The sequence below is a fragment of the Sciurus vulgaris genome (genome assembly GCF_902686455.1).
Source record: "Sciurus vulgaris genome assembly, chromosome: 1".
Lineage (NCBI taxonomy): Eukaryota > Metazoa > Chordata > Mammalia > Rodentia > Sciuridae > Sciurus > Sciurus vulgaris.
In genome coordinates, this window is record NC_136461.1 from 113234270 (window position 1) to 113249638 (window position 15369).

The 15369-nt window shown below is 40.5% G+C and overlaps 1 pseudogene across 1 annotated transcript; it reads right to left on the bottom strand.

The window, feature by feature from the left end:
• Positions 1 to 12751: 12751 nt before the first annotated feature.
• LOC306662258 (solute carrier family 25 member 3-like) lies at positions 12752 to 14157 on the bottom strand (annotated as a pseudogene). The gene has a single exon. The product of its transcript is annotated as a solute carrier family 25 member 3-like (transcript).
• Between the last annotated feature and the right edge of the window lie 1212 nt (positions 14158 to 15369).

The window sequence follows — 15369 nt, forward strand, 5'->3', positions numbered from 1 at the left end:
TTCCTGGGGCACATGGAATGGAATCCCAGACACTGAGAATTATAGGCCTTTATTATTAGTTCAGGGAATAAGAAAATAGCTTGCCTAATTCTATGAGTACTTAAATTCTTTGAAAGCAATGGCCAAACACACCCTTCTTTCTGGGTCAGAGCTTTTCATCCCTTTCCCATAGAATTCTCTGCTTTTCTAGAGATCCTTTAGAAAGAAAGTCTGACCCTGCTGGTCATGCTTAATTTGCTTCTAGCTCACCCAGCACTAACAATATCAGGGGATGGAATTTGGGGCATTAACAAAAATGAATGAATTCTTTCCACACTACACCCTGAAAAAGGAGTAAAATAATTTCTGATTTTCAAATCCTCCATTTACTGAACATTAGCTTAATTTTTTTTTTTTTTTTTTTTTGTGGTGCTGGGGATTGAACCCAGGTTTTAAACTCTTAGTATAGGAATGGTAAAAATGTACTCATTCAATAGGTGTTTATTGGGTGCTTGTTGTGTTTAAGACTCAAACAGTCCAATGATCACTTCTCTAATGCAAACAGACATCTAGCCAACCCTGTGTTCATGTGAAAGGCCTGGCCTTGTCGAATTGGAATTTGTTCACTTCCTACAATTGTTTAATGAGAAGACAAGAACTGTTTCCCTAGAGTTTTGTCCATTTAGTTGATTAATTATTCAAAAGATTGTCTCTGCTTTATAGCAGGAGGAAAAATGATACTGTCCTTTAACTTTTTCTTAGTCCTTTCTTAGAACACTTTTTTTTCCTGGCATGCTCCTGAATAGAGAGGAAGCAGATTTTGTTTGGAAGAGAATGGAGAATTGCATTCCAAAGCTTTCCACTTTAGTGGTTGATTCTGATAAGCAGAATTTGGGAAACATTGGAAAAAATGATTTTCCCCCCAATCTTCCACTAAAATATTGTACATGACTTTTTTCCTACATTAATTTAACAGCATCTTCAATCTGAGCAGTTTTCATTTGTGGAGGAAAACATTTTAGTTCTACATGTTGGAGAATACTAAGGAAAAATCATAGACAAAGGAGACAAACTGGCCTGGATTCAAACCCAATCCTGCCACTCCTTAGCTGTGTTTTAGTCTGTAGGTCACTTAACCTCTCTAAAGCCTCAATTTCCACATCCAGGAAATGAGATAATATCCACTTATATCAAGCAGAGTCCTTAGTTTATAACAATATTAACCAACTACATTTAATTGCACATTGAAGCAGCAAAGTAATTTATGGACAGGGTATTGGATGGCTCAGAATCTCTGGAGAGAAAAATGTACAGGAAAAAGTACGCCAGGCATCTATGAGGACAGTAGCAAAGGTATGTTACAAAGCCAGTCTGTTGGGGACAGTGCTGTCCTATAGCTGGACTCTGATACTAGTTGATACTTCCTGGCTCTTCTGCTCTTGGAAACCTAGGGTTGTTGTCCTCCACCCTGCCTGTCAATACAGTAGATTCTCTGCATTCTGTCCTTTTCAGGGTCACTCACTTTTAATGCAGTGTTGGAAGCAGATGCATGTGGGTAGTGAACTTAGGTAGTCTTCTATTCCCCAGCAGAGAAGGAGTCTGGGAAAGCAAGTATCTAGTGTTTCAGTTTCTATAGTGAGAGATGGACTCTTTCCATCCACGGAAATGCCTAACACAGGACATTTTCTAAACAAAGGAAGGAAATTCAAATTCCAACACCTCTGGAAGAAAGGAAGGAAGGAAGAAATAAAAAGAGAAAGAAGGAAAGGAAGAAAGGAAGAATTTTTGCTCGCTACAGTCTATTCCTTTGGTTGTCCAACATCAACCTACTTCTTTTTCCCTATATTTATACTTCCAAAAGAAAAAATAATTCTCCCAAACAACCTGATGCAAACATACTTCATGTATTTGGCAATGTTCTCACGCCTTCTCCCAGGGCATACACCAGTTTATCAGTTATTTGTTCATCTCCAAATTCAGGATCTCTGGATGGTATCTATTCCTCTTTTGGTTCTGATGTGATCCATCTCCATGCTCTATAATAGATGGAATAAATTATGAAGTTCATTGTCATTGGAATATCCTATATAAATGAGGAAGAAGAAAGAGAAAATTAGTTTAAATATATAAATACATCATATAGCAAGAAAGAAAATATTGATGATTCCATGTTTCTGCATCAGGTCACAAGGCCAAAATAAAAATTTTTGATTTCTCTCCTTCATTCCAGATTCTACATTCCTTTACTTTCAGCCTTTATCTTGGCTGGCTGATGTACTTTGTATAATGACTTGACCCAAACCTCCATGGCTGGGGGATCTAAGCCCTTGGCAATCCTAGGTGCTGCCCAAAGGATCTCCTAGATCCAGCCACAGGCTTCCTTGCCTCATTATGCAGTGTTATCCCTATTTCCTCTTGATATTCAGGTTCAGTTGAAACAGCAGTGTAGCAAGTATAAGGCCTGTTAATGGAGTGGCATGAAGACTCAAGTGGCAGTCATGGTTTCAAATTAAATTGAATAAGTTGTTGCTTTCTTGTTAGGATTATTCATTCTTTGGATATTGTGCCTATTAAAAAACAAACCCTAACCTCACCGAGATGGAAAAAAATTGAGCAATCTGCATAGATCAGGTCAAATCCTGCCCATCTGTCTAGTAAGAGTGAACATCAGTTAAGTGTCTCCCTAAGTTCTGTGAGATGCTTTAGCAAATTATTTGAATCCAAGGAGGGGATGGTGGGAACTCTGATGGATCGCTGGTGGGTCAGAAGCACACCCTGTGCTTGTGACTGGTGTCTGAAGTCGGGATGAGGGGCAGTCTCATGGAATGGAGCCCTCACCCTGTGGGATCTGGTGCCATCTCCAAGAAGAGAGTGACAGGAGTGAATTGAATTAGAGGACCCCCAGCTGTGTCGCTGGAGAATCTGCAGTAGAAGTGATTGGTTGCTGATGGGAAGAAATCTTTACACATTTTGGTGACCACAGGTCATCAAATACACAGTGAGTATTCCATACTGGTGGTTGAGTGAAAGAATAGAAAAAGACATTTTGATTTGTTTCTTTCCTGTCTCCAGGTACTTTGCCTCAAGCCTAGATGCAGTAGCTTCTCTCTATGTCTGCTCTTTTTCTTTTCTTTTTTTTTCTTTTTATATTCTTTAGAATTTTTTTTATCCTGTTGTTAATTTCCTGTTACTAGTTAATCATTCTTCACTTTAAACTTCCTCTGTTCAAATAACTGTGAGCTTCCTGTCTCCTGATTGTAATTTGATTGATACAGTCACCAAGCATTGAACATTTTTCTTTGATGCTTGAGTATCTAAGAAAGAAGCAATTGCTTATTTTTCAGAACTGCACTAATGTATTGATTTTTGTGTCTCTGTAAAAACAGTATTGTGATTATGTTTAAAAAGAAGATTCCTTGTCCTTTAAAAGCATCTGAATTATTTTTAGACAAAACTGATTGCTGTCTGAGGTTTGTTTCAACATAATCTGAAGAGAGAGGAAGGTAGATTCTAGAGGAAATAAGGTTAGTCTTAAAGAAATAATTGTTGAAGCAGCATAATCACTAACTTTATATAAAAAACATAATTTTTACATGTAATATACTTAATTTTGTGTATTTATTTGTATATTTTAGAAAATAAAAAACAAAAGTGAAGATAAAATATCTTCTAGGATGACTGGACTTTATGAATATTTATTAAAGAAAAAGTCCATTATTCCCACAAGAATCTACTCTGACTGGTAGGTTTCTATAACATTCTAGGTTGTCAGAAGTTAGGATTAAGGGCTGGGGGTATAGCTCAGTTGGTAGAGTGCTTGCCTCGTAAGCACAAAGCCCTGGGTTTGATCCCCAGTACCGCAAAAAAAAAAAAAAAAAAAAAAAAAAAAAGTTAGGATTAACTCAGAGTTGAAGGTCAATATATTCAAAAGGTTCTTCTGTAGTGGGGAGGGATGGGGATTGAAATCAAATTCCTCCATGTATATTTTGTTAAAATGAACTCAAATCTTATGTATAGTTACAATGCTCTAATAATAAAAAAGATTTTTCTAGTGAATAACTGCAGGTTGCTCTAGAGTGAGCTAGAAAAACAGCTCTTTTCTATGCTTGGTCTTTTATAGGAGAGTCTCCACTCAAGTGTACTTGAACTTCTCTTTTTCAAGAGGCATTGACTGAGGTCTGGGATTGGGCTCCGAGGCATGAACTTTCTACCATGGTGACTCAAATCAGATATCTGTACTTTAAATCTGGAATGTTTTCAGTTATACAAATAGAGTAAAATAGTTTTGATGTTAGGGACCTGAATAAATCACCACTGAATAGTCTTGGACCAATTATTCTGATAATTTTGCCAGCCCACCTACCTGCTATGTCTAACTGGCCTATGGTGGCACTGTCCTCCAGCCCTGGGATCCTAGTATTCTTAATGAAATCAAGGAGTTCATTTCATATTCAACATCTCCCACGTGTATATCTCACTTAAAGAATGATCACTAGAGTACTTTTGAAGGATGATGATATTTCCATCATTAAGGTATTTCTCAAAGTCTTGGTGAAGGATCTCTTTGAGGGCATTTTAAGGGATGCTTATACATAAAACCCCAACATTCTCATTACCTTAAAAATGGATTTCTTCTTGAACATTATAACAAAGAATTTCTGGCTTCTCAATCTCATTTACCACAGGCCACCATTAGACTAGGTTTTAGCCAACTAACTGAACAAGGAATTAGAACTCCTCTGACCGTTAAAGCTTACATAGTAAATCAGAAAAACTGGGAAGTACACCCATATCAGTGGAGCCTAATCCAAAATTATTCATTTTCCTCCTTAACTGGTATAATCTACATTCATTTTTGGAGGCATTTTTCAGTTTTTTTTTCAATATAAATGAGAAGAGTCTTAACAGTTTCTATATTGTAAGACTTCTCTTCCTGAGTTTGACTGTAATTGACTTTTCAGGGCATGCTGAGATCTGGTTCAGAGACTTTGGGGGTGGATAAGGAGATGAAATTGACTTCCTCTTGTGTGACACTTCTCTCAAGGTGCAGGATCATCAGGGGAGGTGGGAGCACTTATGGGACAAGGAGGGTGGGACAGATCATAACTGAGTAGGGTTTTTGAGTACTGAGTCTGCCCAATTCTGCCATATTCCTCCATTCCAGTACTTAGTATTCAATTCTTCCTCTTCAGTACTCTAAATTTTCCACAAGGCTATGAATTGAACAAATAATTTGAGACCCACAGGATCAAACTTTGTGTTGGTTTAGTGCTAACAAAACATCTAATATAGTACCTAGTATCTATGACAGCTCAATAAATGTTATTTCTCAGTGTCTTCATGATTAATAAAATAAATAGGACTGGAGCCATGAAGAATGGAACTACAGACTTATTTCTAAACTCAACCACTGAAATTAGGATATATGATTTAAGCTTAGCAGACAGGCTAGAGAGGCTGTATAAAATCATTTTCTTGTGACACTTCATGATCTCTACTTTTGACACGCTTATTTTTTTAAAATTTGTTTTTTTTTTTAGATATACATGGCAGTAGAGTGTATTGTGACATATACACACATGAAGTAAAACTTTTTCTAATTAGAATCCCATTCTTGTGGTCATTGGCACTTTTATTGAAAAAAGAGTGTGTATATGCAACTTTTCCCCACTAAAAAGCTCTTTGTTAAAACCAGCTTACTTATTTTTTTTTTTTTTTCCATCTGGTTCTTGTTATAAGAAGGAGATTTTAAAAAATTAAAACTGGAATGCATCTTCATCTGTAGAAAGTTGTTTAGACATAAATTCTCTGTTGTATTGATTTCTCATTGGAAAGGAACTCACTCCTTGCTGTTTCATCTGGTTGTCTCATGTTTGGTTTGAACTTATGAATATATAGAAAAGGATCAGAAGAAATGGAAAATTACATTTTGTCTTTCCAGCTGAATCTGAAATTAGAACAAAATTGTTATGAATTCTCTAGTCACAGTTGCATTGGGATTTAAAGCCCTGGAGGCATATTTTTGGATTGGAAATTTACCTTCATCTGCCACCTTCCATGAGCAATAAGAGACTGTCGCCACTCAAGGTCGTCTCTGTATGGCTTGTGATTCCTTCACATGTATACATACGTATTAATTTATTCAGCACACTCCCAGTACATCTTAGATAATCATGTCAGACTCTGAAAACACAGTGCTGAAAAGACTTGATCCCTGGACTTAAGGAGTTCACGGTGTAATAGATAAGACAGGAAGCTATAGCACAATGTGACTGGGTGATAATCAATGTACATACAAAGAAAAGTATGGCTCAGAGAAGAAAAAGTTAACTAGAGTGGGGAGGGTGGATTTAAAGAAGGCTTCACAGACAAAGGAGAACTGTGTCTGGAAGGGTAATGGAGGTTTTCCCTGGAAGAAGAACAGGAGGACATTTCAGCTAGAGGTACTGGCACGTGCATAGGTGGAAGGCCTGAAGTAGCCTGAGGTTTTGGGAAACTCTAGGTTGTTGCAAGTATGGCCTTGGAGAGGGAGTGGCAGGAGATGGGGTGGGAGGGGTAGGTGGAAGCCAGAGCATGGTAGGCCTTGAATACCATGCTGAGGAATTTGTACTACTTCCTACAGTTACTAGAGAGCCATTGTTGACCTCAAACAGGTCAGGTTTGAATTTAGAACAGTAGTTCTAAGAAGCAAACTATGGTCAATTGGAAGCAGAGGCAAAGGTAGAACAGGAAGAAATTGGAGGCAGGGAGATCAACTGTAGCAAAAAATATGGCAATGGTTCCTGTAGGAGAGGCTGGCAACGTTCACTTTTGACACTGTGTTCATTCAGCAGGACTAAGGTCTCTTGGCTGTACTAATAGGAATCCTAATTCTTATCAGCTTACTCTGGTTTTCTAAAATGAAATCATACTTATGGCAGGGTGGCAGAGGTGACAGAAGACCACCACGGCTTCATGCTCCCCTTTCGTGGTGAAAAAAATTGTTGGAAGCAGGGGCTGGGGTTGTGGCTCAGTGGTAGAGAGCTTGCCTGGCACGTGTGAGGCACTGGGTTCGATCCTCAGCACCACATTAAAATAAATAAATAAATAAAATAAAAGGTATTGTGTCCATCTACAACTAAAAAATATTAAAACAAAGCAAAACACTGTTGGGAAGCAGATGCCCAGCCAGGAGCTGAGTAGCCCGACCTCACAACCTGGAGGGGCCCTGTCACCACTGCTCCACAGAGGGATGTAAATGCAAGGGACTGGCTTACTTCAGGGCTAAGGTGATTAACTATTAGATGTGAGCTCCCTTAAACTCCTTCTGTCCCCCTCCTTACCAAGTCACCACTGGAAGGAGAACTGCCAGATCTGACTGGACTTTATTGTGCTGTTTGACTCAGCATTTAACCTACTCTATCTTTGACACAGCCTATCTCTTCTGTTGCCAAATTACAGAAATCTGTTATTAGACTTTGAGAATTTGATGGTAATTTATTAAGGTGAACTTGAGATCAGTTCATGAGGAATTATGAATTATTATGGCACTCCCCCTAGACCTGTGTAATTTTTTTTTTTTTTTGGTACCGGGGAATTGAACCCAGGGGTGCTTAACCACTGAGTAACATCTGCAGCCCTTTTTAACATTTTATTTAGAGACAGGGTCTTGCTGAGTTGCTGAGAGTCTTTCTAAGTTGCTGAGGCTGGATTTGAACTCACAATTCTCCTGCCTCAGCCTCCCAAGATGCTGGGATTATAGGAGTGTACCACTGTGTCAGGCAATGTATATGACTTCTATTATTTTTTGTTGAGCACTGTTTCCAAGCTTTCTTGAGTTGGAGGCCTGCGTTCCAGAGAGACTCACATGGGGACTAGAAGTGCAGCCATAGATCACATTCTTTCTCTGACTACATTCTTCCAGTTTGACTAAGTTATGTTGTAAGTTTGACTAAGTTATGTTGTAACTTGTTTTGAGCACTGGATAAGTTCTTTCCTTTTCATTCCCACAAACTTATTTTGGCGCCTGATATGTACTTGGCCTGTTCATAGAGTTTTACATTGTGCCTGGAATGCTGCTAGTTGTTCGGTTGTAATAATGAACAAGAAGGAAATGGTCTTTGCTCTCTTAAAACTTAGAGTACTGGTGGAGACAGAGAATGAAGGAAAATTTTTACCAAGTGACATAAATGCTTTATTTGGGGAAGAGTAGGATGCCCTGAGAGAGATAGGAACACAAAACCTGAATTGGGGAATTTAGATGGCTTTTGGAGGAAGTGCCATTTAAGCAGGTATTTCAGGTGGGATAGGAGTCAGTCAGGTGAAGAGTAGGCTATAATGTTCCAGGAGGAGGAAGACAGGGTGGGAAAAGACCTAGAGGAGAGGGAGCATGAGAAGAGCTATAGAAGTTCCACGGACCTTGGGAACTTGAGAAATGCGATGGCTAATATTGAGAAAGGAAGCAGGGGTCTGATGACAAATGGACTTGTAAGCTGTGTTAAGGAGACCGTCTTAGGTTAGGGTATCCCAAATGAGGAAGCTGAGGCAAGAATTTGGATGGTTTATTTGAAAAGTGATTTTAAATAGATGGAATGATGAAGAAATGCGGAATATGTCAGAGAAGGGAAGTGTGGTGCGCAGGCTGTGCCCTGCTCTGAGTTACTCCATGATGTTTAGAACAGTAGTTTTCAGACTGTGCTTGAACCCCAGTTACTCCACTGTGTGAAGCAGCACTTTGCGATGAGATACTCCATGTTGAGTATGAGTCCCAAGGTAGAGTAAGTCCACATCTGGTTTATACAAGCAAACACCTATCATGGCACAACCATAAGGCACAAACTGATAAATAATTTACACATGACAACTTACCAAACTAAATTAAAGAGTACTTGGACATGTGGTATACTAAATCATGTCAGGAACACCAGGCACTGGAGCTTATTAACCTCATCACATGCAGCCCTCTCACCTAAGGATCATAAAAGAAGGAATCTCCTGAGACTGGACATGGTGGCACCTTGACTCCATCACCTGGTCACTTGCCCAGGAAAATTGCCTCAGTGAAGAAGATCTGAAATTCTGTCCTAGGCTTCAACAGGGCATGTTTTCTCCTGCCACGCACAGCCCACTCCATACTGACACTGAAACCGCAACTGCCCTCAGTCTGGACCCTCTGCCTTAACAACTCTGTGGAACTTGTTCTTTAAAAATCCTTAGGTGAGCATCCACGTGACTCTTTGACTCTTCGTATTCATTTCTCTGCCTGTGCTCTTGACTCAGCATCCTATAATTCTGTGGCATCTTAACCCTTTTTTAGTCTTTCTGTAATATATATATATATATATATATATTAGTGTATGAAGTATAATGTGTGACTTGAGTGTTATAGGTATTAGAAATTAAGATCGGAATAAAAGAACTTGTATTTGCCTGTCTTATGACTGTCAGGTGACCCATGAGTATTTGGTGAACTACCACAAATGAAATTGGTGTAGCCTGTGAATTTATTGTTCTCTAATAACAATAAGTAAATAACATTGTGAAAAAACACAAATGTGTTTTGTCTATGTTAATGACATAGCTTTCTCATGACAGGAAGAAAGCCTACAAAAGTCATGTTGACAAGCAGGTGACTGCTCTGGGCAACTAAAGCTCAGTCCTACTTGAGACCCTCTGAGTGACTATGCTGGACATGCCTGAGTTGTTACACTGTGTCTAAGGACACTGGAGCACTCTCATATCTCATTGGTTGGAGGTTGTTCCTGGGGGCCCTAACTTTCTGGCACTACTGGCCTATTCTGAAGTCCTCAGAGAATGTCTGCAGGCCAAGAGGCACAGCAAGCCAGTGTGTATAAGAGAAGTGTGTAGGCATGTGACCAGGGCAGCGATAGTGTTTTGTAAGAGCCTAAAAATTTTTTTTTTTTTTTTTTGGTACTGGGGATTGAACCCAGAAAGTTTTTATTACTGAACTATATCCTGAACTTTTAAAAAATTTTTTGAGAGAGGGTCTTAACTAAATAACTGAGTCTGGCTTTGAACTTGCAATCCTCCTGCCTCGACCGCCTGAGTCTCTGGGATCACAGGTGTGCACCACCACACCTGGTGAGTATAGTGTTCCTATATACTGTGGAAATCCAAGTGGGTTGTTACTATATTGATGATGATTGAATGGGTCGGGGCTAATGGTAACTGAGATTACTTAGTGGAGATTCAATGTGGGAAGAGGAGAGTGCCTATGCAATAACCTGAGAAAGACTAACATTTAAGGAGGAAGAAGAGATGCTTATGGGGAAAATGAGAATAAGCCTGAGACACAGGAGGAAATTAGAAGAGTGAGAATTTAGGGGACTCAAGGGAAGAATGTTTAAAAAAATTTTTTTTTTGTTTCTTTAGATTGTTGATTGACCTTTATTTATTTGCTTATATGCAGTGCTGAGAATTAAACTCAGTGCCTCACACATGCTAGGTAAGCACTCTACCACTGAGCCACAACCCTAGCCTGGAAAGAATGTTTTACAAGATAGAGTAACCAAGCTGGACGTGGTGATGCATGCCTGGAATCCCAGCAATTCAAGAGGTTGAGGCAGAAGGATGGCAATTTTGAGGCCAGCCTCAGCAGCTTGGCAAGACCTAGTCTCCAAACAAAAAATAAAAATGTCTGGGGATATAGTTCAGTGGTAGAGCACCCTTGGGTTCACTCCCCAGTATGAGAGAATGAGAGAGAGAGAGAGAGAGAGAGAGAGAGAGAGAGAGAGAGAGAGAGAGAGAGAGATTAGCTAGCAAGAAGAAGGAATTCTTCATAATGATGAGACAAATCAATGGCTAAAAATTGTCTGTTGGGATGAGCGTTTAGGATGTTTGAGTGACAATATTTTCAGTGGAATTGTATGACCACAACAGATCAGAAAGAATTGAGAATGATATGAGAAAATGAGGATAGCAGATTAGTTCAATTCCTTTAAGCAATTCGTAGGCTATGGTTTGAGAGCTTCTCCTCTTTCTCTCCTCCTCCTGTGCTGCTTCTCCTCCTTCTCTTCTTCTTCCTGCTCCTCTTCCTTTCAGAGACAGACACATTTAAATATTGAGGGAATGAGAGGAATGACCTGGTAGAAGGAGTAATGGGAAGACGACACAGAAAGGAGCAAATGATGGATGAAACTAAACCTCTTGAAGGTAGGGAGGAGCGCCAGAGCACAGCAGGAGTTACTGACCTTGGAGTGGGAAGCGGGGAGTCTGGCCATTTTAATAGAGAAAAGTAGGAAGGGATGAGTGTAGGACAGTCCTACATGTCATTTCATTCCTACAGAACTCTCTGGGAATGAACATTCTTTCTCCTAATTTGCAAGAGATGGAATTGAGATCCAGAAGAGTTAGGTAACTTGCCCGAAGTCAGGAGAACCAAGGAGAACCAAGGTCTGACCCAAAGCCCATGCTAACTTCGAGTCTCAATTATAAAGGTCACTTACCTGCAATATTTTAAAAACTTAAGTTCTCCATAAGGAAGTACCCTAAAATATGACTGAAATTTAGTTGGGTCTTTGTTTTATGACTTGATAAGCCAGAATGCAACTACTGGAACTAATGTGCAGTACCATTTGGTAGGTACCTAGCAAAAGAAACTGCCCTTAATTAATGTTTGACCAATTTGGAACCAAAGGTCTGATATTTCCTGAGTGAGACTTTGCTACAATAAACAACCTTGCTTTTGCCTCTGTGGGTGGCTGAGAGGCACCAACATGCATATCTTGTATAATTATCTCTTACTCCTTCAACAATCCTGCCATGTGGGTATTATTGTGTCTGTGTTAAGAATGAGAAAACTGAAGCTCAAAGAGATCCAATACTTGCCCAAGGCCACAAAAGAGGTGGCGAAGGAAGGATGTGAACCAAAGTCTTCCTGATTCCAAAGTTGTTCTTCCTTTTTCAATGAAGAATTGTTTCATGTAGCTTGGGGATAAGAAGGGAGGAGGTGGTTGGCGGATGACTTATGAGGCTTTGTAATGCTTCCTGGCATGAAGCCTGCTTCCCAAGATTTTGTCTTTCTTCTTTCAACTTCTTGAACTTAGAAAGAGTTGCAGGACTAATCATAGCAAATATTTAAGTAGCACCAATTATTGTTCTAGGTGTTGTAGGTATAATGACTGAAACCTATTAAGTCATTCTGTCATTATCTTCATATATAGAAAGGCTGAGCGACTTGCTCAAAGTCACATAGTGTGTAGGTATCAAAGTCAGAGGCTATTTCAAATGACATCATCAAGTAAAGGGGTTGCTCCAGAAAAGTGTTCTTTAGCTATTATTTGAATAAACTGTCATTGTTTCTCTTCCGACACCCCAGTCACACCGAGTGGCACAGGCTGAAGGGACCCCAGAGATGAGACACTTGGTGTCTTCTTCACACTTACATCCCTGCTTCAATATTCCAGTTCTAACTTTAACTTCTCTTAGTTGGAGTATTATGACAGGCACTTGAAAACTATAAAAAACTTACAAAAATAGCATTGATATGATTATTAAAACAGCAACTTAGCAAGACCTTGTCTTAAATTAAAAAATAAAAAAATCTGGGGACGTAGCTCAGTGGTAGACTGCCCCTGGATTCAATCTCCACGTCTGCCATTTGGTGTCAGATCAGTTGTGCTGAGATATCCCTCTCTTGCTCAACCTTCACTAGCTGTAGATCAAGTCCATGTCCATCCCCTGTCTAACAGTTTGGCCAGTCTCGCAGGCCACCCTTTTCGCTCTGTTCCTTCAATCCCACCCTCCCTGAGCTGCTCTTCCCTTCTCTGTTGTTTCCTGTAAAAATCCTTCCTTTATCAAACTCCAACCTCAGAGCTAACACCAGCATTTAGCAAACCCCCAGCCCCATGGTATTTCTGTGCTTCACTTACTGTCAAGGATTATTGTTTTGAAATACACAAATCTTTTTTTTTAAATGAACAGATGGGTTTATTTCAGCAGTTGAGTTTGTAACTCTTGCTTTAAGCAAGAATACTACAGTGATTATATATCAGGAATAGACAATTTCCTACACTGTCAAATATATAAAAGTTCCTTTTGCACTTTCTTCAACACTGATCAACAAGCAGGTCCAGTCCACATTTGCCTTCATCTATTTATTGAGTTAACTAAGCTTCTTCTTCAGAGACTCTGGCATCTCAGGTGGAGCAGGGCGAGCCTGACGTAGACCTTCACAGAGTCATAGATGAACCACTGTAGCGCAGTAGGAGTACCAATCATGATGATATGGGCAAAGAGTCCCTTCCACACACCTTTAAATCCAAGCCTCTGGAGGACCTGAGAAGCACTGCTACCTTTCTCTTTATTCAGCACAGACACTACAGAATCAGCAGGACGGGAAACAACTGCACAAAAGACTCCAGCTAAGTAACCTGCCACAAATGTTACATACAACCAGCTGTTCTACCTTTGTACATTCACTTCGGGGCTTAGGAACCACAAACTTGTACAATGCTTCAACAGTACTTTCAAAGCAGGCAAACTTCATCATGGTATATGGTATCTGTCTCATCCAGAGTGGAGCAACTCCCTTGTAGAACGCTTTTATGCCTTCTTCCTTATACATTTTGGGAGCTGCTTTCCTCAAAGTGTTGGCATAACCTGGTTGGGTTTGAATTCAAACTTTAGCAACTTCCATAGGAGCCAGGGCAATGTCAGCAAAGAATTCAGCACTGGCAGAGGCAGCCAAATATAGTGATGTGCGCCAGAGACAGGAGTTCTCCTCATCAAGCATGTTGCTATACAAGACTTTGAAGACTTCATAAAAGCCAAACTTGCAGAGCCCTTGCATAGAGTAACCAATGAAAGTTGAAGCCCATCCTTTAGCCAAACCAGGAACACCATCCTCCTTAAGTGTAAATGAGAATCCGTTAAATATGCCCTTGTACTTTTGCGGATCCACCTGCATACGACATTTCACTAAGTCCAGGGGAATGACAGCAGTGTGTGTCAGCCCACAACTTAAGACCCCACCAAAGCCACACAGTGCATAAAAATTCATGGAGCCATATTCACAACTGTACTTCTACCCAGCAGCGGCTGCCAAGTTGCGGGAACAGCCGGGCCGGCCCAAGGGCCGGTGGGGCTGCTACTGGGTGCATCATGCACCAGCTGCAGGGGTGGCGCGTTGAAGGGGTTCCGCCGGTGCACCCTGGACGAGTACATCTTTTCCTTAAGATGGCAAACATGCAATCTCTCCCTCGGAAAGGCTACGGTTCACAGAGGCCGAATGTCCTCCCGGTCCTCAGATCCGTGCCCTTCGCTCATCATCAACATGACGCACGGAGCTCACAAATTTTTTTTTTTTTTTTTTGGCACCAGGGATTGAACCCAGGGATGCTTTACCATCCCCAGCCCTTTTTAATATTTTGAGACAGGGTCTTGCTGAGTTGCTTAGGGCCTCACTAAATTGCTAAAGCTGGTTTTGAACTTGTGATCTTCCTGCCTCAGCCTCCTGAGCCTCTGGGATTATAGGCGTGCACCACCATGCCTGATCTGAAATAATCAACTCTTGTTCCAACAGAAGGTGAACTCTTTGCTGGCCAGTGACCATGTTATTCAGTTTTCTACAGTGCTTTAAATCGCATCATTGAATGGAAATTTCATATATGTGTATTTTGAAAGAAGGCCAAAAAACCTGGCTCTGCGTGTGGTCTCACCCAGCATCCCAGAATGGGATAGGACAGAGCAAGAGTCCTCCCTTCAGATCAAGGCTGAATCATCTGCCTCCTCCTTCTAGAAAAGCAGGCTGGAGGGTAAGCACTCCTACAGCTCAGCAGGGCAGATGGATGTGTCTAGAAGAGGCTGAAGGACCTGAGTAGGAACAAACAGACAAAGTGGGGGCTGCTCACCCTTTGGTGGCTTTGGGTAACATGACGAATAGGATTTTACATTTGAGCAGGTCAAGTTCTATGTTCTGTGCTTAGAGAGTTAATGGAAATTATTTCCCCTTTTATTAAAAGAATGGTGTGACAATATTAAAACATTGATAACATGACCATTTTCACTTTGATATAATCCCTTTCAGACTGCCCATGATCATACATTTAAAAAACTATTCAAGCTGGGCGTGGTGCCACATGCCTGTAATCCCAGTGACTTGGGAGGCTGAAGCAGGAGAATTGCAGGTTTAAAGTCAGCCTCAGCAATTTAGCGAGGTCCTGTCTCAAAATAAAACACAAAAAGGGCTGGGGATGTGGCTCAGTGGTTTAGCACCACTGAGTTCAATCCCTGGTACCAAAACCCCCCACAAAACTATTCAGTAGCTGCAGTTAGAGTGAACACACCCTTTTATAGGCCTGTTGAGATCTTGCAGGAAACCAGATGAACAAGTGTTCTAGGGAGGGGGTCCTTTTCACCCAGATCCTGTGGCCCTATCATCTTGATTTTCTC